Genomic DNA, 23,718 nt, shown 5'->3' with positions numbered 1-23,718 from the left:
TGCAAGAAAAGAATGAAGACTACAACTTCCATCCTGCACTTTTTTTTGTTTTTTTTTTTACACACTTATACCATATTTTTCCACGTCAGCTGACAACGACCAAACCCATTTAACATTTCCAACTCAATTCCTGGAGTCTAAACAAAAAGGGAAGACCAATGTTGGGTACATTCTCTTGCAAACATTTCCAATGTTAATGACCAATTTTAAAGGATAAGCTTAGTGATGTTATTTCTAATTATATTTGGTGCATTTCTGTAACAAACGTTATTTCCATCTGTACAGAGATTCTAAAGCACAGAAGAAAAATGACTATCAAAAACAGTGTTATGAAATTATTTGAGCCAAAGGATTAGTCAACTTGTGGTACTTGCTGGCCCCAGAATAGCAACAGCTTGGGGAAAAAAAAGTTGAGGGAATTGGTTGCAGTTTTCTTTTGATTCCTCGTTCCTTATTGATATTTTGCTTTTTTTTTTATTTGGTCACATTTAGCCAGATACCCCCACAAGATACAAAAAGAACAAGATCATGCCCATGAGACGGTTATTAACAGACAAGTCATTATTGGAGCCAATCACAATTTTTTTTGCCTGAATAAACTTGGTAGAACTTACATTGCGATCCTAATGGAACAAAGTCTGTAGGAGTTGGGCTGGAGATCTGACAAGACAAATGGAGATTCATGGTAAGCTACTTTCCTCCCACAGAATATTTGGGCATTACAGCCTTCTTAAAGTCCCCAAACCAGCATTCAGGAATGCAGCTGCAGGTCTCTTTCCAGCAAAAGGCCCATCCAGTGGGGTAGCCTGCATCAACTGTGTGCCTGAGCCATACAAATCACCTAGATAATGTGAATCCAATTCCATCCCTGACAGATTGTAGCATAACTCAGGTATGTGGTCCTTGGAGGAAAATTTACTGTTTGGAGTCCAGTGACAGGGGTACCAATCATGTGAACTGCTCCATTTTGCATAATGTTGACCGTGAGTGCTGTTACTATTATGTCTGCATCCTCCAACAAGTAGTGAGTATTCCATCAAAGTCCCAAATTCAGTTTTATAAAAGGAGGAGAGGCTTTGGCGTCAGAAGATCAGCTACTTCCCTCTTCTTATAGTCACTGTGTGGATATGGTTGGCCCAGTTAAGCTTGTAGTTAATACTGACCTCCAGGATGTTGACGTTAGGCAAATTGCAATGGTGAGAATACTGAAACTCAGGAAAGTAAATGGGCTTTTTCTTGAAGAGTCATTGCCTGGTGTTTACATGGCACAAATATTTCCTACCACTTGTCAGCTCAGATCCCACTGTAGTCCAACATGTGTGCATCGTTAATTGGAGAAGTTGTGAAAGGAGCTGAACACTGCAGAATCAGTGAGCAGCCCCACTCCTGAGCTGATGGAAAGTAAGTCATTAAATAAAGCACAGAAGATATTTGGGGTGTGGATGCTGCCTTAACTCCCGTGCAACAATGTCTTGAGGCCACAAAAATTGGATTCCGACAACAGCAACCATTTTCCTGTCCTTCAAGTATGAATCCAGTGACTGGAAGAAATCCCTTGGACCGCTCTTTGATCTTGTTTCACTAGGGCTCCTGGGTGTCACATTTGGTTGATTTGATGTTAAGGGCAGCTATTCTTGCATTGCAATCTGGCATTCAGCTCTTGCCTCCACGCCAGCATAAAGTCTGTGATGAGGCCTGGAGCCACACATTTCAATTATGTAATTCAGTTCTGAATGTGGGCATCACTGGCATTTATTGCCCGTCCATCGTTCCCATGAAGCACTGATACCAGAGTGGCTTGCAAGGGCATTTTATAGGGTAGTTAGGAGTGAATCACGTTTGTGCGTGACTAGAATGGCTAAAGGCACTGGCTATAGCAAAGGCTATGGGCACTGACAACATCCAGGCTGCAGTACTGAAGACTTGTGGTCTGAAACTAGTCACACCCCAAGCCAAGCTGTTCCAGTACAGCTATACCACTGGCATCTACCCAACAATGTGGAAACTTGCCCAAGTATGTCCTGTCCACAAAAAGGACAAATCCAATCTGGCCACTTACCATTCCGTCAGTCTACTCTCTGTCAGCAATGTGATGGAAGGTGTCGTAGACAGTGCTATCAAGCAGCACTTGCTCACCAATAACCGATCCTCAGTTACAGCCTTGGTCCAAATGAGTTTAATTCAAGATGCGAGGCAGGAGTGACTGCCCTCGACATCAAGACAGCATTTGACCGAGTGTGGAATCAAGGAGCCTTACCAAAATTGAAATTAATGGGAACCGGGGGAAAACTCTCCACTGGTTGGAGTCATACCTAGCACAAAGGAAGATGGTTGTGGGTAATGGAGGCCAGTCACCTCAGCCCCAGGATATTGTTGCACCAGTTCCTCAGGGTAGTGTCCTGGGTCGGACCATCTTCAGCTGCTTTATCAATGACCTTCAGTGCACCACAAGGTGAGAAGTGGAATGAGCACTGATGATTGTAGAGTGTTCAGTACCATTTGCAACTCCTCAGATACTGAAGCAGTCAGTTCCCATATGCAGCAGGACCTGGATAACATCCAGGCTTGAGCTGATAAGTGGCAAGTAACATTCGCACCACACAAGTGCCAGGCAATGACCATCTTCAACAAGCAATAGTCTAACCATCTTCCCTTGACGTTCAACAGCATTACTATCGCTGAATATCCCATCAAGATTCTTGAGGTTCACTATTGACCAGAAACTTAACTGGACAAGCCATTTAAATACTGTGGCTCCAAGAGCAGGTCAGAAGTTGGGCAATCTGCAGCAGATAACTCACCTCCTGACTGCCGAAAGCCTGTCAACAAACTAGAAGGCACAAGTCAGGAGTGTGAAGCAGTACTCTCCACTTGGCTGGTTGAGTGCAACTCCAACACTCAAGAAGCTCGATACCATCCCAGGACAAAGCAGCTCGCTTGTTTGCCCCTCCACCCCCCATCCACCATCAGCAGAGTGGCAACATATACCATCTACAAGATGCACTGCAGCAACTCACCAAGGCTCCTTCAACAGCACCTTCCAAACCCACAACCTCTACAACCTAGAACAAGGAGAGCATGTGAACACTATCACCTGCAAGTTCCCCTCCAAGTCACACACCATCCTGATTTGGAACTATATAGCCACTCCTTCACTGTCGCTGGGTCAAAATCCTGGAACTCCCTCCCTAACAGCATGATGGGTGTACCTACATCACGGACTACAGCGGTTGAAGGAGGCAGCTCACCACCACCTTCTCAAGTACAATTAGGGATGGGCAATAAATGCTGGCCTTGCCAGCGATGCTCACATTCCAAGAATGAATTAACACACATAGGCCAGACTGGATAAGGATGACAAATTTCTTTCCGTAAAGCACATTAGTGAGGCAGTTGGGTTTTTACCATATGGTCAATTTTGATACCAGCTTTTTATTTCCACATATCTAAACGGATTTCAAATTCTCAACTGTCATGGTGGGATTTGAACTTATTCTCTGGATTATGAGTTCAGAGCTCTGAAATACTAGGCCAATAATATAACCACCACCATACCTTGCTCTGGCGGAACCCAAACTGAGTGCCAAAATATCTTATTGATGGATGCTTGGATAGGTGCTGCTTGATGAAACTATTGATGACTCCATCCATTATTTTGCCAATAATAGGAAAGAGGTGATATGACTAATTGGCTGGATTAGATTTGTATGCTGTCTGCATAAAACGCACCTGGACAATTTTCCACAGATACCAGTCTCAGAAACAGCTTGGGCAGATGTGGTGGTGGAAAGTTTAACCAGGCAGCAAAGGGAAAGGAATTGTTGGTTGAGAACCAAGTTACTGTCAGTGCCAGAATATCAATGGGATCATTTACAACAAAACTGTCCATGAGTAAGTCAACATTCTGGAGGCATATACAGAAGGTGGTGGTGAAAGAAGTGAGCAGGTGGGGGTGGGGGGGAGAAGATTGGAAAAACTAAGCCAAGAGTATAAGAGCTGGTCACTGGAAGCAACGGAAGGGCCAGTTTGGTCAGTGCATTGGGTGGGTACAGGGAGGGCAAGGCAGATGCAAGTAACAGGAGGTGTGCGCAATGAAGTGAGAGTGCACGCACAAGGAAGGGGCAAGAATCGAGGATTGGACGGGGTGGGGGGGGGGGGGGGTAAATATGTGTGATGGATAGTCAGAGCGTGGACCTCATTCTTGTGAGGGCTTCAAGGCTACATCCAAGGTCCAAAGATTTCACAGTATCCACTTTGTTATGTGAAGTTAAACAAATTGGCAGAACAGTGGCAGCTAAGATAAGGACTTCTGTAGGCGATCATCCATTCAGCACTTTTGGCTGAAAACACATCAGCCCCTTCTCCTGCATTCAAATACTGCGATGCACCATTGGGCATCCTCCTCCTATAGGCTGCCTGATTGTTCATTACTAACTAGGGTGCCGTAGAGCTACAGAACTTTGCTCTGAACCAATAGTGTGGAACTGCATGACTTTTATGATGGAGGGAAGGTCTTTGATAAAGCAGCTGAAGATGGTATGGCCTAGGACACTGCTCTGAGGAGATTCCGAAGCAGAGATGATTGGCCTCCAACAACCACAACCATTTCCTTGCAAGGTAGGACTCCAGCCAGTAGAGCGTTTTCCCACCTCCTCCTTAACCCAGCGCCCACACCCCATCCTCTGACTACAATTTTACTTGGGCTACTTGGTTCCACACTCAGTCAAATGCTATCTTGACATCAAGGGCAATCAACCTCACCTCTAGAATTCAGCTCTTTTGTCCATGTTTGGACCTAGACTGTAAATGAGGTCTGGAGCCAAGTGGTCCTGGCAGAACCCAAAGTGAGCATTGTTGAGCAGGTTATTGGTGAGTATGTGCCACTTTGAACTCTGTCAATCACACCTTCTATCACTTTGCTGATGATTGAGAGTAGACTGATGGGGTGGTAATTAGCCGGATTGGATTCGCTCGGTTTTTTGCAGACAGGACACATCTGCACGATTTTTCATATTGTCAGGTAAATGTCGGTGTTGTAGCTATACTGGAACAGCTTGGCCAGAGGTGCGGCTAGTTTTAGAACACAGGCGTTCAGCAGTACAGCCAGGGCTTTTTCGGCATCCATAGCCTATCCTGTACCCAGTGCACTCAGCTGTTTCTTGATATCAGGTGGAGTGAAGCACATTGTTTAATTGTCCGCCACTGTTCACAACTGGATGTGGCAGGACTGCAGAGCTTTGATCTGATCCATTGGTTGTGCAAATACTTAGCTCCGGTCTCTAGAATGTTGTTTCAACTGTTCAGCAAGCATGTAGTCCTGTGTTGTAGCGTCACCAGGTTGGTACCTCATTTTCTGCTACTCCATGCATGATCTTCGACACTCATCGAAAGCAAGAGTGAGATGCAAGGTCAAGAGGTTACAGATTTGTGGTGGACTGCAACTCTGCTCCACCTCATGGATGCCCATTTTTGAGCTACTAAATCTGTTCAGAATCTATCCCATTTAGCATAGTGATAGATCTACACAACATGATTAAGAGTGTTCTCAGCATGATGGTATGACTTAGTCTCAAGAACTGTGCAGTGGTCACTCCTACCAATATTGTCATGGACAAATGCAATTACAACAGGTAGATTGGTGAGAACAAGGTCCAGTAGATTTCTCTCTCAACACCTGCCACAAGCCCAGTCTGGTAAGTATGTCCTTCATGACACTGCCAGCTCAATCATTGTGGCACTACTGAGCCACTCTGTGATGGACAGTGAAATCCCCCACAAGGTGCACATTCTATGCTCTTGCTACCAGTGCTTCTTCCAAGTGGTGTTCAACAAAGAGAAGTACTGATTCATTTGCTGAGAGGGCAGTGGGTGATCATCAGCAGGAGGTTTCCTTGCCAATGTTTGATCTGATGCCGGGGGATTCCAGAGAGTCAGGATGTCAATGTTGAGGTCTCCCAGGACCACTTCCTCCTGACTGTACATCACTGTGCCCCACATTCGATGGTGGGACTGTCTTACTGGTGAGATAAGGCAAAGCTAAAGATGGTGATGGAGAAGCGTGGAACCTTGACTGATGAGTATAATTTTGAGAGTATGACTATGTCAGGCTATTTCTTGACTAGTCTGTGCAACACCTCTCCTAAGATGTTAGTGAGGAAGACTTTGCAGGGTTGACAGGGCTGGGTATGCCTTTGTCATAGGCAAATCCGATGCAGAGGCCAAAACAGAGTGGTCCATCTTGTTTTATTTTCATCATACCTATTTGTAGCAGATTGATATAACGGAGTAACTTGCTTGGCCATTTCAGAAGGCAATTAAGAGTCAACCACATTGCTGTGGGCCTGGAGTCACATAGGCCAGACCAAGAAAGGCCGGGCAGGTTTCCATCCTTAAAAAGGACATGAACCACCAATTGGGTATATACAACAATTTGATAGCTTATGGTCATCATGGCTGATACTAGCTTTTTATTCCAGATTTACTTAATTGTGTTTCTTTTATAACCTGAATTCAAATTCATAAACTGCCATGGTGGGATTTGAACTCACATCTCCAGATTAGTCGTTCAGACATCTAGATCATAGAGTCACACATGACTGGATGATCACTCTTTCCCTTTGCCATAGGGAAAGAGTAAGGGAGTCACAGACAAACCCAGAAATACAGAATGACCCATGAAGTGTATAAAAGGTACAGATAATTACAGGAGACAAGCAGTGATACAGGCCCATAATTTCCTCAATGTGATTTACACCAGTGCTGCACCTTTAGAAATAAAACAGTGTAAAGCAACAGAGCTGCCAAGAAATGTTTGTGCAGCCTTTTAAAAGCAGTTCAGTCAGCAGACTTCAGCACTCTGGGAGACAAATTGGGTAAGTTATAACCACCGCCTTCCTCTCAAATTACTTCAATGCATTTCTCACCAATATCTTGATTATATTTTGGCAGGATTATGACCAAATGTTCCCCATGTCCAGAGGGCATTTTGGCAGGGATAGAGCCAAGAAAAAAGGACCCAAAACTTTTCTCCCAAGTCCTCCCAGACAAGATTAAGAACAGACTCCCCCAAGCCAGCCAGAAATCTCAGTCATTCCACGTGGAGGAAGGTGGCACAGGCAATGACTGACGACTTCCTCATTCCCAAGACTGCAGAGCAGTGCACAAAAAAATTCAACCATTTGACCAGGGGTGGCAAGTTAACACACTCCCCTTTTGTCCATGTCCACCTGCACACCATTACAAGCACCAGACTTTTAAAGAACTGGCACCAGGTAGTTCACAGAGCACAGGGACCCAGAGAATCTGCCCTCTTCCCAGCAGAGGATGGCAATACAGTTGCCTATGGCTTCAGAGTTATGAGACCAAGACTCATGGGTACTTGCTCGAAAAGGATATGAGAAATATATCTACATGTAGGCTCTGAGGACAATCTTCCACATGAGCAGCAACTGAAAGCTGTGACTGTCCTGTCTACTGCCCTCCTTTGCAACATCGCAGATACTAATGCAGTGTGGCAGCTGCACTGAGCTCAGCAGCAGGTCCTCAATTAAGCAGCTAGAGACCAATGGTGGCCTCCAACTCCATGGAAGCAGACTGCAGCTCTGGGAGGTTAATAGGGAACAGATTGGCATGCAAAATGAATCATGGCTTCCAAACCATGGGCACAGCCAAGGTTAAGGCTTTCAGGATATAATAGCTGCCATTAGGCCAGCCATTCCACTGATCAATGCGGCTGCAGATCTAAGACCTTAACTTTATCTGAAAATCAGCATCCCAAATTAAAACTAAGCAAATTTTCATAATGGGGCACACATTACAAGGAGAGAGAGAGATGGCTTATATGCAGGGCCCTAACAAATTCAAATTTTACAGATTACACATCACAGCATTTCAAATGTAAATTACATACGAACTAGGAGCAGGAGTAGGCCACTCAGCCCCTCGAGCCTGCTCTGCCATTCAATAAGTTCATGGCTGAACTGATTACTACATATTTCCACCTACCCCCGATAACCCTTGCTCATCAAGAATCCGCCTCAAAAATATTCAAAGACTCTGCTTCCATCGCCTTTTCAGGAAGAAAATTCCAAAGACTCACGACCTTCAGAGAAATAATTTCTCCGCATCTCTGTCTTAAATGGGTGACCCCTTATTTTTAAGCAGTGACCCCTAGTTCTAGATTCTCCCACAAGGAGAAACATCCTTTCCACATCCACCCTGTCAAGACCCCTCAGGATCTTGTATGTTTCAATCAAGTCGCCTCCTACTCTTCTAAACTCTTGCAGATACAAGCCTAGCCTGTCCAATCATTCCTCGTAAGACGGCCCACCCATTCCAGGTATTAGTTTAGCAAACCGTCTCTGTACTGCCTCAAAAGCATTTACATCCTTCCTTAACTGACAGCAGTACTGTACACAGTACTCCAGATGTGGTCTCACAGGAGCATCCGGAATAAGGTGGGTGAGCTTGCAGCATGGGTTGGTACCTGGGATCTCGATGTTGTGGCCATTTCAGAGACATGGGTAGAGCAGGGGCAGGAATGGATGTTGCAGGTTCCAGGATTTAGATATTTCAGTAAGAACAGAGAAGAGGGTAAAAGAGGGGGGGGGGTGGCATTGTTAATCAAGAAAAGTATTACAGCAGCAGAAAGGACGTTTGAGGACTCGTCTACTGAGGTAGTATGGGCCGAGGTTAGAAACAGGAGAGGAGAGGTCACCCTGTTGGGAGTCTTCTATAGACCTCCGAATAGTTCCAGAGATGTAGAGGAAAGGATAGCGAAGATGATTCTCGACAGGAGCGAGAGTAACAGGGTAGTGGTTATGGGGGACTTTAACTTTCCAAATATTGACTGGAAATACTATAGTTCGAGTACTTTAGATGGGTCTGTTTTTGTCCAGTGTGTGCAGGAGGGTTTTCTGACACAGTATGTGGACAGGTCAACCAGGGGCGATGCCGCATTGGATTTGGTACTGGGTAATGAACCCGGCCAGGTGTTCGATTTAGATGTAGGTGAGCACTTTGGCGATAGTGATCACAATTCGGTTAGGTTTACCTTAGCGATGGGCAGGGACAGGTATATACCGCAGGGCAAGAATTATAGCTGGGGGAAAGGAAATTATGACGCGATTAGGCAAGATTTAGGATGTGTAGGATGGGGAAGGAAACTGCAGGGGATGGGCACAAACGAAATGTGGAGCTTATTCAAGGAGCAGCTAATGCGTGTCCTTGATAAGTATGTACCTGTCAGGCAGGGAGGAAGTTGTCGAGCGAGGGAGCCGTGGTTTACTCAAGAAGTTGAAGCGCTTGTCAAGAGGAAGAGGGCGGCTTATGTTAGGATGGGACGTGAAGGCTCAGTTAGGGCGCTTGAGAGTTACAAGCTAGCCAGGAAGGATCTAAAGGGAGGGCTAAGAAGAGCAAGGAGAGGACACGAGAAGTCATTGGCGGATAGGATCAAAGAAAACCCTAAGGCTTTCTATAGGTATATCAGGAATAAAAGAATGATAAGAGTTAGAACAGGGCCAATCAAGGATAGTAGTGGGAAGTTGTGTGCGGAATCAGAGGAGATAGGGGAAGCGTTAAATGAATATTTTTCGTCAGTATTTACAGTAGAGAAAGAAAATGTTGCCGAGGAGATTACTGAGATACAGCCTACTAGGCTAGATGGGATTGAGATTCACAAGGAGGAGGTGTTAGCAATTTTGGAAAGAGTGAAAATAGATAAGTCCCCTGGGCCAGATGGGATTTATCCTAGGATTCTCTGGGAAGCCAGGGAGGAGATTGCAGAGCCGTTGTTGTTGATCTTTTGTCGTCATTGTCGACAGGAGTAGTGCCGGAAGACTGGAGGATAGCAAATGTTGTCCCCTTGTTCAAGAAGGGGAGTAGAGACAGCCCTGGTAATTATAGACCTGTGAGCCTTACTTCGGTTGTGGGTAAAATGTTAGAAAGGGTTATAAGAGATAGGATTTATAATCATCTTGAAAAGAATAAGTTCATTTGCGATAGTCAGCACGGTTTTGTGAAAGGTAGGTCGTGCCTCACAAACCTTATTGAGTTTTTCGAGAAGGTGACCAAACAGGTGGATGAGGGTAAAGCCGTGGATGTGGTGTATATGGATTTCAGTAAGGCGTTTGATAAGGTTCCCCACGGTAGGCGATTGCAGAAAATACGGAAGTATGGGGTTGAAGGTGATTTAGAGCTTTGGATCAGAAATTGGCTAGCTGAAAGAAGACACAGGGTGGCGGTTGATGGCAAATGTTCATCCTGGAGTTTAGTTACTAGTGGTGTACCGCAAGGTTCTGTTTTGGGGCCACTGCTGTTTGTCATTTTTATAAATGACCTGGATGAGGGTGTAGAAGGGTGGGTTAGTAAATTTGCGGATGACACGAAGGTCGGTGGAGTTGTGGATAGTGTCGAAGGGTGTTGTCGGGTACAGAGGGACATAGATAGGCTGCAGAGCTGGGCTGAGAGATGGCAAATGGAGTTTAATGCAGAGAAGTGTGAGGTGATTCACTTTGGAAGGAGTAACAGCAATGCAGAGTACTGGGCTAATGGGAAGATTCTTGGTAGTGTAGATGAGCAGAGAGATCTTGGTGTCCAGGTACATAAATCCCTGAAAGTTGCTACCCAGGTTAATAGGGCTGTTAAGAAGGCATATGGTGTGTTAGCTTTTATTAGTAGGGGGATCGAGTTTCGGAGCCACGAGGTCATGATGCAGCTGTACAAAACTCTGGTGAGGCTGCACCTCGAGTATTGCGTGCAGTTCTGGTCACCGCATTATAGGAAGGATGTGGAAGCTTTGGAAAGGGTGCAGAGGAGATTTACTAGGATGTTGCATGGTATGGAAGGAAGGTCTTACGAGGAAAGGCTGAGGGACTTGGGGTTGTTTTCGTTAGAGAGGAGGAGGAGGAGAGGTGACTTAATAGAGACATACAAGATAATCAGAGGGTTAGATAGGGTGGATAGTGAGAGTCTTTTTCCTCGGATGATGATGGCAAACACGAGGGGACATAGCTTTAAGTTGAGGGGTGAAAGATATAGGACAGATGTCAGAGGTAGTTTCTTTACGCAGAGAGTAGTAGGGGCGTGGAACGCCCTGCCTGCAACAGTAGTAGACTCGCCAACTTTAAGGGCATTTAAGTGGTCATTGGATAGACATATGGATGAAAATGGAATAGTGTAGGTCAGATGGTCGGCGCAACATCGAGGGCCGAAGGGCCTGTACTGCGCTGTAATGTTCTAATTCTAATTCACCAATGCCCTGTATAACTGATACATAACCTTCCTACTTTTGTATTCAATTCTCCTCAGATAAACGATAACATTCTATTAGCTTTCCTAATTTGCGATTCATGCACTAGGACACCCAGATCCCTCTGCATCTCAGCTCTTCCTGCCAAAGTGGGCAATTTCCCACTTTCCCACATTATACCCCATTTGCCAAGTCTTTGCCCACTCACAACTTATCTATATCCCTTTGTAGCCCCCTTATGTCCTCTTCACAACTTACTTTCCTACCTATCTTTGTGTCTTCAGCAAACTTAGCAACCATACCTTCGGTCCCTTCATCTAAGTCATTTGTATAAATTGTAAAAAGTTGAGGCCCCAGGACATATACCTGTGGCACATCACTTGTTACATCTTGCCAACCAGAAAATAATCCTTTATGCCTACTGTTTCCTGTTAGCTAGCCAATCTTCTATCCATGCCAATATGTTACCCCCTACACCATGAGCTTTTATTTTCTGCAATAATCTTGGATGTGGCACCTTATCAAAGGCCTTCTGGAAATCTAAGTACAATACATCCACCCATTCCCCTTTATCCACAACACATGTAACTCCCTCAAAGAATTTCTGTGTCACAAACCATGATTATGATCTACTTAAAACAAAAGCAAAGATATAAAAAGGTGATTTTTGGTTTCAAATGGTGTTTATTGTATACTTAAAAACCATTGTAAAAAGCTGACTAAAAAACAGATCACATTCTTTACTCACTGAAGTCAGTAGTTGAATGCGAGCATGGAGCAACCTGCAACTGTCTCTTTCTTCATTCCCTGTCATTGTTCTGTGAACACCTGTCTGTGTTTAGACACAGCTCTCTCCGCATCCAGAGTTTGTTGGAATAGCTTCACAGCACCATGCTAGCCTTCCAAGGGGAGGGATTCTGCATTCCAGAGTTCCAAAACTGCAGCACAGGAAAAGTACAATCCGCTTTTGAGATGCTTATATAAAGCAGGCATCTCCAGCCTACAGTTCTCGTCAAAGCTAGGAATTGCAAACGAGTTTAAATCCACCAACAGGTGCATTTGTGCAGGGTCAAAAATGCGCATAAACTTTCAGGAATGCTGCAAAAGGTTGTTGAAACCTCTGAGCTGCTTTTTCTTCACCACTTGACTCTTCCCCATTGCAGTAATATTGTTTGAGCTTTCTTGCCAGGCAAGAAAATACCTGTTGAGCACAGACATCAAATTCAGCATCATCAGTGTTGTTCGTTTGACTGTGCTCAAGCCCAGAACAGTACATCCATTACTTATTATAAGCTTTGTGGATTGTGACGTGTCACGATTCAAACCAAATGATTAAATCCATCAGCCGTGTCGCATTCTCAGCAACAAACTGAACCTCATTAAGTGGAGCATCGCAATGTCGGTTTTCAGTGTCAGTTCTTTTGAGATGAAGTCCAAGTAGTATTTCAGATAAGCTGCATGATACTGTACTGCCTGAAATCAAGAACTCGAATGTGTAATTACTGGCTCTGAAGGAAGGGCGATGTTTTATTCCCCAATTTCAGCCATATTTGCAATGTGTTGCCTGTATCGAAGCTTGCAACTAGGGCAGAGTCTGAAGATCTCGAAGTAGCTGACCAGTTTGTTGACTTCACCAAACTCGCTTTTCCACAGTTCACTGACAAGAGGAATTATATGTGCATTAAATGTAACATGGACAGTATTAGGCATTACACCTTGGAGCACAGATTTGAAAGATATCATGCAAATTGCATTATCACTAATGAACGCAGACACTTTGTTGAAATCTGCACTGTATTTTGAAAGAGTTTTGATTATCGCTTGGGAAACTGTGGTGTAATTAACAGCTTCTAAGTAGACGCAGTTTGCAAGCACAGTTGTTAGCTTTCCTGACTAATTGAGTCTGGTAAGGCCGAAGATGTACAAATATAACATGCAGCACATAGCTGTCTTGCTCATCGGTGGATTCAACACAAATAATTGCAAAAGACTCACATGCGATAATCTCAGACGCTCACAATGTGTACCAAAAACTTTCGGTAGGTGGTCCTGTCGTAGTTTCTTTGCACTTGGCAAGCAACCACCATTTTGCACATTACATTGAATGAATACTCACAGCTTTGGGTGATCTAGTTTTTCCAATGGTATATTGGCAAAAGCATCCACAAGTTCCACTGTAACCAACTGACTATTTAAGCTTTCTGTTGACTTCTTAAAGAGATGAAACAAAGAACAAAAGAACAAGAACAAAGATAATTACAGCACAGGAACAGGCCCTTCGGCCCTCCAAGCCTGCGCCGATCCAGATCCTCTCTCTAAACATGTCGCCTATTTTCTAAGGTTCTGTATCTCTTTTCTTCCTGCCCATTCATGTATCTGTCTAGATACATCTTAAAAGACTCCATCGTGCCCGCATCTATCACCTCCGCTGGCAATGCGTTCCAGGTGCCCACCACCCTCTGCGTAAAGAACTTTCCACGCATATCCCCCCTAAACATTTCCCCTTTCACTTTGAACTCGTGTCCTCTAGTAATTGAAACCCCCACTCTGGGAAAAAGCCTCTTGCTATCCACCCTGTCTATACCTCTCATGATTTTGTACACCTCAATCAGGTCCCCCCTCAACCTCCGTCTTTCTAATGAAAATAATCCTAATCTACTCAACCTCTCTTCATAGCTAGCGCCCTCCATACCAGGCAACATCCTGGTGAACCTCCTCTGCACCCTCTCCAAAGCATCCACATCCTTTTGATAATGTGGCGACCAGAACTGTACGCAGTATTCCAAATGTGGCCGAACCAAAGTCCTATACAACTGTAACATGACCTGCCAACTCTTGTACTCAATGCCCCGTCCGATGAAGGAAAGCATGCCGTATGCCTTCTTGACCACTCTATTTACCTGCGTTGCCACCTTCAGGGAACAGTGGACCTGAACACCCAAATCTCTCTGGACATCAATTTTCCCCAGGACTTTTCCATTTACTGTATAGTTCACTCTTGAATTGGATCTTCCAAAATGCATCACCTCGCATTTGCCCTGATTGAACTCCATCTGCCATTTCTCTGCCCAACTCTCTAATCTATCTATATTCTGCTGTATTCTCTGACAGTCCCCTTCACTATCTGCTACTCCACCAATCTTAGTGTCGTCTGCAAACTTGCTAATCAGTCCACCTATACTTTCCTCCAAATCATTAATGTATATCACAAACAACAGTGGTCCCAGCACGGATCCCTGTGGAACACCACTGGTCACACGTCTCCATTTTGAGAAACTCCCTTCTACTGCTACTCTCTGTCTCCTGTTGCCCAGCCAGTTCTTTATCCATCTAGCTAGTACACCTTGGACCCCAAGCGCCTTCACTTTCTCCATCAGCCTGCCATGGGGAACCTTATCAAACGCCTTACTGAAGTCCATGTATATGACATCGACAGCCCTTCCCTCATCAATCAACTTTGTCACTTCCTCAAAGAATTCTATTAAGTTGGTAAGACATGACCTTCCCTGCACAAAACCATGTTGCCTATCACTGATGAGCCCATTTTCTTCCAAATGGGAATAGATCCTATCCCTCAGTATCTTCTCCAGCAGCTTCCCTACCACTGACATCAGGCTCACCGGTCTATAATTACCTGGATTATCCCTGCTACCCTTCTTAAACAAGGAGACAACATTAGCAATTCTCCAGTCCTCCGGGACCTCACCCGTGTTTAAGGATGCTGCAAAGATATCTGTTAAGGCCCCAGCTATTTCCTCTCTCGCTTCCCTCAGTAACCTGGGATAGATCCCATCCGGACCTGGGGACTTGTCCACCTTAATGCCCTTTAGAATATCCAACACTTCCTCCCTCCTTATGCCGACTTGACCTAGAGTAATCAAACATCTGTTCCTAACCTCAACATCCGTCATGTCCCTCTCCTCGGTGAATACCGATGCAAAGTACTCGTTTAGAATCTCACCCATTTTCTCTGAGTCCAAGCATAACATTCCTCCTTTGTCCTTTAGTGGGCCAATCCTTTCTCTAGTTACCCTCTTTCTCCTTATATATGAATAAAAGGCTTTGGGATTTTCCTTAACCCTGTTTGCTAAAGATATTTCATGACCCCTTTTAGCCCTCTTAATTCCTCGTTTCAGATTGGTCCTACATTCCCGATATTCTTTCAAAGCTTCGTCTTTCATCAGCCGCCTAGACCTTATGTATGCTTCCTTTTTCCTCTTAGCTAGTCTCACAATTTCACCTGTCATCCATGGTTCCCTAATCTTGCCATTTCTATCCCTCATTTTCACAGGAACATGTCTCTCCTGAACGCTAATCAACCTCTCTTTAAAAGCCTCCCACATATCACATGTGGATTTACCTTCAAACAGCTGCTCCCAATCTACATTTCCCAGCTCCTGCCGAATTTTGGTATAGTTGGCCTTCCCCCAATTTAGCACTCTTCCTTTAGGACCACTCTCGTCTTTGTCCATGAGTATTTTAAAGCTTACAGAATTGTGATCACTATTCCCAAAGTAGTCCCCTACTGAAACTTCAACAACCTGGCCGGGCTCATTCCCCAACACCAGGTCCAGTATGGCCCCTTCCCGAGTTGGACTATTTACATACTGCTCTAGAAAACCCTCCTGGATGCTCCTTACAAATTCTTCTCCATCTGGACCTCTAACACTAAGCGAATCCCAGTCAATGTTGGGAAAATTAAAATCTCCTATCACCACCACCCTGTTGCTCCTACATCTTTCCATAATCTGTTTACATATTTGTACCTCTATCTCACGCTCGCTGTTGGGAGGCCTGTAGTACAGCCCCAACATTGTTACCGCACCCTTCCTATTTCTGAGTTCTGTCCATATTCCCTCACTGCTCGAGTCCTCCATAGTGCCCTCCTTCAGCACAGCTGTGATATCCTCTTTGACCAGTAATGCAACTCCTCCACCCCTTTTACCTCCCTCTCTATCCCGCCTGAAGCATCGATATCCTGGGATATTTAGTTGCCAATCATGCCCTTCCCTCAACCAAGTCTCAGTAATAGCAATAACATCATACTCCCAGGTACTAATCCAAGCCCTAAGTTCATCTGCCTTACCTACTACACTTCTTGCATTAAAACAAATGCACCTCAGACCACCAGTCCCTTTATATTCATCATCTGCTCCCTGCCTGCTCTTCCCCTTAGTCACACTGACTTCATTATCTAGTTCCTTACAGGCTTTTGTTACTTCCTCCTTACTGTCAACTGACCTCAATTGGTTCCCATCCCCCTGCCACATTAGTTTAAACCCTCCCCAACAGCGTTAGCAAAAGCACCTCCAAGGACATTGGTTCCAGTCCGACCCAGGTGTAGACCGTCCAATTTGTAATAGTCCCACCTCCCCCAGAACCGGTCCCAATGTCCCAAAAATCTGAACCCCTCCTTCCTGCACCATCTTTCAAGCCACGCATTCATTCTGACTATTCTTTCATTTTTACTCTGACTATCACGTGGCACTGGTAGTAATCCTGAGATTACTACCTCTGAGGTCCTACTTTTTAACTTGGCTCCTAACCATTGCTTTTTTTTTTTTGGGAGTGTTTGTTTCCCAGCAGTGCAGTGTCAGATGCCCGCTTTCTGCTGCAATGCACTTTGGACTCTAAGTGGCGCTGAACCATTGCCCACCGAGCGTGATCCAACAAAACATTTCAGCTTGTAAAAAAGAGTATTCCACCAGCGGCATGCAGAACTTGGCTTCCAAATTCTTTCACTCAATGTTTTGCAGTAATGGTAGTGGCCGTTTTCGATTTGCTCATTCTATCATTCTCACTTGTCTGCTAATACTCGAGACTGCTTCTCTCAAAACTGGACGAGAAGCCCTCCCTCATCTACCAATCAGCGAATCGAGCATTGTGCCAATCAGTAAAATGTGCAATGTTCACAATGTGCTCAGTAATCGGTGCGATGAGCCTTGTGTCAATGAATAAAATGCATGAATTTTGCAAAATGGCCGATTTCACAGAGGACCTGAGATTTCACGCTCCCTGACATATTTTTCCACAGCCATGAACTTGGTAGGGCCCTACTTATATGAACTGGAGCGGAAATACTAAACATGCCTGTAACAGTCCACATAAATAGATGAAATAAACACTTTATTTTTTAATTCACTGTATAAAGACGGCAGCACAAAAATGAAGAGCTGTGGCGTATGTACTCCACATCTGAGGATGTCTTAACTTTCTTTTAAGTTAACTGCATTGGAAACACTGAAGCTTCTGCACTTTTAAATTTCAAGTAGATGTCCACATGCGTGTAAAAGTCTAATATCCAAATACAGCAAATTTTATGAAGCACTTAAGGTGCGTTGCTGAGCTAAACAGATCAAGAATCTCCAAATTTGATCTCTGATTTATGCTAAGGTGGCTGTGGGAACAGATAACCATTGCTGTCAGTGCAAGCAGACTAGCCCCAAGGACCTGGTTGCAGTGCAGGAAGAAGTTTAATGGCCTCACACAAGTGGTCAAGGTCAGTGAATGCATCTTCAAATGCCATATCTTTGCAACTGAACCACAAGCTTATCTGGCCAATGGCACAAATAAAACCATCTTCAATGTTTCATGACTAGGGTTGGGGGGAAATAATCAGCCAAGTTTCTCACTTTTCCACAGGAAAATAATGGAAATTAGTATGCTTTTATTGATTAAAGGAACCTTTATGACTTGTTATTTTTCCTCCCTTCTTGAATTTTCATTGTTTTCCTGTGGAACTGTTAATGGACAACCAGATAACTGTTTTAATCATGAAATATTTCACAAAACAAGCTTACAATTGCTGAGATAACAAAAGTAAACATACAAGAAAAGAGTTTACAACTGTCAGTCAGCCAGTCATGTGGGTGTCACTGGAAGTCAACTACAGGATGGGAGGAAGCAGCTAAATTAAGTTTACATCAAACAGTTAAAGGAACAGGAGGTTTATTTTTAAGAGTTGAAATGTAATACTGAACTAATGCACCTTTTAACATGCTTATGAAATACAATAGTGACCGCTCAGATTTCTCCATTATAAATATTTCATTAATACACACAATCCAGCTGTGTTTACAACCAGCTATTGTGCAGTTGTGTCCAATTTCCATAAGCAAATAAAAATCACCTTTCAGAGGTAATAAACACAAAAAAGGTCCAACGTGCACTACAATACTGTTCTATTTCTGATGAAAACTGCAACTTGGCAATAAAATTTAAAAACCACATCTGTCTCATAGTAGCTTGACCATCATATTTAACTACTAAAGTCTGACAATTTATTAAACTAAACAGGCAAAAAGAGAGAGCTGTCTGCGGCTGTCAAGGCAGCTGGAGGAAGGAGAATCGGGAATGTCGGACTCAGTTCGGCCTTTGAAGGTACAAGCGACAAGAAAACATTTAAAAACGAACACACCGGGCGCCCATTCAAAAGCAAAGCGTGCGACTACCAGACGGGCCTTACCGCACAGGCCGGCCCTGTGGGGAGGGAGGGAGACCCGGCATAAGTGTAGCCCAGCCGGCGGGGCGCCTGCACATCGGAGCTGTTGCTCTCCAGCAATGGCACTGACCCCACTCTCTCTCTCTCTCACACACACACACACACACAGGGAAACCGAGACCCCCATCCGCTTACCTTCCTATTGCCGCTTCTCCCTCTCCGTTATTCCAGTGACGCCCTCAGTCGCTTGGCAGCCGCGCCCTGCCTCCTTCCACCAGCTATGTCAGGGCTGCACCAGAATGGCGGAGCCGGTTCCCACCGCGCTCGGGCTGGGAGCCGGCTCGGGTCATGTGACCGAGCACTGGCAGCCGAGGGGGCGAGCAGAGAGAGAGGGGATGTGCAGTGCAGGGAATTCCCCTCACTTTTAAATCACCTTACACAGGCCAGCAAAAGTGCACTTCTATGCAAATCAGCACTACCCCGCAATATTTCTATAAAGCAGTAAATTAGGAAGATGCAGTTAACGTATACCAAAGGATTTGTATCAGTTATTATGCAAATAGCAAATTAAATTTCACACTGGCAAATGCAGAGTGCAGGCCACATTGGGAGAAAGAATAAACCCCACCATTGCTATACAGTGAAGGGAGTAAAATTATTACGGGAACTTTGAAATGGATCCAGGTGTGACAATAGGCTCATTTTCAGGGTATATTTGCACTAAAGTTTAACATCTGTGTTGGCATCCTTCCATCTACGAAAAGATTAGCAAACAATCCATTTAGATAGGGTGTCTTCTCTTGGTGCACTTTTGCTGATAGCTGTGAAGCCCAATCCTTGAGAGGCAGGTTCTGCCACAAGTGCTGCACATGAATCTGCCAAGTGACGCTGTGAGTTGTTGTTTTTGGTGTTGCCACCTGTTGCCAAGCTGATGTAGCCAATGGTCATGATGGTGGTGCACACCAGTTCACATTCAATATTTCCCTCTTTCACCAGCCAGTGCTCCCAGGTGCGATAGTCAACATTTAGGGCCTTCATGTCACGCTTGCAAGCATCCTTGAAGCGGAGCTTTGCACGCCCCACTGGCTGCCTGGCCCTGGCTACCTCACCATACAGAAGGTCCTTGGGTATGTGACCGTCTTCCATCCTATGGTCGTGTCCAATCCACGGAAGCTGCCTCTGTTTGATTAGTGCCAACACACTTGGGAGCTCTGCCTTTGCGAGAACTACTGCATTTGTGATTTTGTCTTGCAAGAATGTACCCATACTTCACCACAGACAGCGAAGATGGAAATTATTGAGCTTCTTTTCCTAATAGTTATAAGTCACCCATGTTTCACAGCCATACTGCAAGGTGCTGAGAACACAGGCCTTATAAAGAAACATCAGCTTGGTCCTAAGGGTCAGCTTGGTGTTATCTCACATGCATTTTGCGAGTCAGCCAAAGGTGGTAATTGCTTTCCCTATGCGTGTATCTAGCTCTGCATCAAGGGACTGATTGTCTATCACTGTGGATCCAAGGTAGCAGAATTTGCTAACCATTTCCAGTGAGGTGTTATTTAGTGTGATCAAGGGCAGAGGTGCAACACCTTGTCCCATGACCATGGTTTTCTTGATGCTTATAGTCAAGGGGAATAAGTTACAGGCATGGGAGAGACAGTCCATGACTCTTTGTAACTGAGTGTCCACATGAGCTACCAGTGCAGCATCATCACCACAGAGGAGTTCTCTATCAGGATGTATTTTTCTCTTCGCTTTCAGCCATGATAAACTGTGAAGGTCAGGTGCATGGAGAAGCAGATGCCAAACAGAGTGGGGGCTAGGACACACCCCTGTTTCACTCCATTCTTCAATCCGAAACTGTCGGATGTGGAACCATCAAACTATACAGTGCAGTGCATGTTGTCATGGAAGAAGCGGATGAGACTGAGGAGCTTTGGTGGACAGCCAATGTTTCGCCAACTTTTGTAGAGCCCTGCTCTGCTGATGATGTCGAATGCCTTAGTGAGATCTACGAAAGTAAGGTAAAGGGGTATACTCTATTCCCTACAGTTCTCTAGTAGCTGACGTATGGAAAACATCATGTCCATAGTAGATCTGCCAGCATGGAAACCACTTCTGGGTACAGTTGGTCTGCAAATAAATGGAGTCTTTTAAGTATGATCCTAGCAAAGGCCTTTCCTGTGATGTTAAGGAGTGAGATGCCCCTGTAGATGTTGCAGTCTCCTCTGTCACCTTTGTTTTTGTATAGTGTGATGATTTTGGCCTCACGCATTCCAAGGGAACAAAGCCTACTTTCCAACAGAGAAGGAGAAGGTCATAAAGGTGTGGCAATAGATGGGACTTCCGTGCTGGAGCAGGCCAGCTGGGATTCCTTCCTTGCCGGGTGTCCTTAGAGTCATAGAGTTAAACAGCACAGAAACAGGCCCTTCGGCCCATCGTGTCTGTGCCAGCCATTAAGCACCTAACTATTCTAATACCATTTTCCAGTATTTGGCCCGTAGCCTTGTCTGCTATGGCGTTTCAAGTGCTCATCTAAATACTTCTTAAATGTTGTAAGGGTTCCTGTCTCTACCACCTCTTCAGGCAGTATGTTCCAGATTCCAACCACCCTCTGGGTGAAAATCTTTTTCCTCAAATCCCCTCTAAACCTCCTACTCCTTACCTTAAATCTATGCCCCTGGTTATAGACCCCTCCTCTAAGGGAAAAAGTTTCTTCCTATCTAACCTATCAATGCCCCTCATAATTTTGTATACTTCAATCATGTCCCACCCTCAGCATTCTCTGCTCTAAGAAAACAACCCTAGACTTTTCAGTCTCTGTTTGCTAGATAGTCTATGGCTTTCTCGAACTGCAGTGGTGAGGGTTCTTCATCTAACTCATCCATGACACGAAGTTGCGGAGTGCATCAAGTGCAGACTGGGAGATGCCCACCTCACAGGAGTACAGCTCACAGTAGTGTTCATCCCAGCGGGACATCTGTTTACTTCTATCGGTGAGAACTTCACCATCTGCCAACTTCAGGGGAGCAACTTTGGTGATGGCAGGGCCAAGTGCCCTCTTGATCCCTTCGTATTATTACAACTGCTCAGGACAAAACCCCCAAACAAAATATATGATTCTGATCATGGTGGGAGCAACGCACTGCCAATTCAGTCCCGTCGCTCCACAGGTCACATCACATATCTTGAAGCTTTCCAAATCAAATAAAGCAGCAGCCGAATTGAAACAATCTAGTAACCCCCGAATGAGGCGAAATAAGACCAGGTATCTTCAGATAACAACAAATTAACAATTTATTAAAAAAACTAAAATCTTAAACACTACTAAGATAAACCAATATCTAAAGACCTTATAACTTCTTATTTAAAAAACAAACTCCTGCATTCACATACATATACTCAAACTAACAGTAGTTTGATTTTTAATTAGCTGCCTGAAAAAATAGAACAAACAATAAATGTCTTTGTAGATTACACTTCCAACGAATGGTCTTCTGATACAACACGGTCAAAGTTCACTTGCAGTCTTCCAAGGTCTGCTGAGAAAAGGGTCCTTCCAGAGATAGGGGTTCGGCAATTCAGTTCGGCAGCTGTAGTATAAACTCTTCTTTTTTCCAGCGATGAACACAGTAGATCAATAATTTGTTATTTCTTTAAGGAATTATTTTGGCTTGAAGCTTTTTAGAACTTTGAGAGAGAAACTACCCTGGTTTTAAATTGACTTAGAGAGAGCTCTCCTTCTTCCTTCATGTGCTGGATCAGTCTGTCAACTGTGTGTCTCTGCTAGCCAGTTTCAAAGTCAAAATGGATACATTGAAGCCCTGTTCTCCCTCTCTGTATGGTTGTTGCTGAGCAACCAGAATGCACTTTGGCTTACAGTCTCCAGAGCTTGCTGCCTTAAAGAAGTACTGACCTTTTACAGTTTAAAGACGCACCGCAATATTTCCTGAGGAGAAAAAAAAACTCAAGATCGTGACAATACATAGCTCATAGATTTCCTTTGTTGCATGCAGTTTGGATTTCTTGACACAAGTTGATCCAGTATTTGTTTGCGCAGTATCTCCCTCTCCTTTGCACAGCTGTCTTGGTTACTTTCAGGTCGTGCACTGTCTTAACTATTGGGTTTATATTGTGCATCATGTAGGCTTTGTTTTTTGCATCAATGACAGATATCATCTCAGTTGAGTAGGTCTCAAACCAACCCTTGTTTCATGTTCTGCCTTTACCAAATGATGCTTCTGCTTCTTCATAGATGAATGGGCTCAGTGATTTCCAAACCTCATCGATGCCAGCATCGCTGCTTCCCGTTAAGGCTTTGGTGGGTAGCAAGTGTTTTAGCAACCGTGCTAAGTGCTTGTATTTGGCATTATTGCTTATGCAAGGAATTTGATGTGTAGTGGGTCATCGTGTTTGGAGCTGTGAAACTTTCGAGGGTGCGCCTTCACTCTGCTGCTGATAAAAGAGTGGTTGGTGTCGCAATCTGTGCTTTGATAGACGTGGGTGTGAAGAACACTGGGCAGATCACATCACCTCGTGATGACGAGGTCTAGTTGGTACCGATGTCTGGACCTTGGGTGACGCCTTGATATTTTGTGGCCATGTCTGCCCTGGAAGAAGGTATTGGTGATGCAGAGTCCATTCAGGGCACAAAGCCCAAGAAGGTGTTGTCCATTATTGTTGATCTTGCCCACTCCATGATGACCGAGGCACATTGGCTATGAATCACTGTCTGCCCCAACACGTACATTGAAGTCACCGAGGATGAATAGCCTCTCACCATTTGGGATGTTCCTCAGAATGTCACCTAGGAAGTCATAGAAATGCTTTTTATCTGGGATGCTGGTGTTCAGAGTTGCTGCGTAGACACATATGACGTTGACTGTGCCTCCATCAGATGATAGTCACAGGAAGATGAGGTGATCTGAGGTTAGCACTGGTGGCTCAATTGACTGTGTCAGCTATTTGCTGACTGTGATGCCTACATCATGCTCGCAGCGATTTTCAGCACTCTTTCCATGCCAGTAGA

At 44.6% G+C, this 23,718-nt stretch overlaps 1 protein-coding gene across 9 annotated transcripts in view; it reads right to left on the bottom strand.

Annotated features, from left to right (window-relative positions):
* The window catches only part of ptpdc1a (protein tyrosine phosphatase domain containing 1a), a 179,691-nt gene extending 160,656 nt beyond the window's left edge, over window positions 1–19,035 (bottom strand). For all 9 annotated transcript variants that reach the window (XM_068051770.1, XM_068051771.1, XM_068051776.1 and 6 more), the window contains exon 1: window positions 18,885–19,035. The gene's annotated coding sequence lies outside the window, so the exon portion shown is untranslated. The remainder of the gene's footprint in view (window positions 1–18,884) is intronic.
* Between the last annotated feature and the right edge of the window lie 4,683 nt (window positions 19,036–23,718).

This window comes from Heterodontus francisci, chromosome 19 (assembly GCF_036365525.1).
Source record: "Heterodontus francisci isolate sHetFra1 chromosome 19, sHetFra1.hap1, whole genome shotgun sequence".
Taxonomy (NCBI): domain Eukaryota; kingdom Metazoa; phylum Chordata; class Chondrichthyes; order Heterodontiformes; family Heterodontidae; genus Heterodontus; species Heterodontus francisci.
Note: the sequence above shows the minus strand (reverse complement) of the source record. Positions and strands in the feature narration are given on the sequence as shown.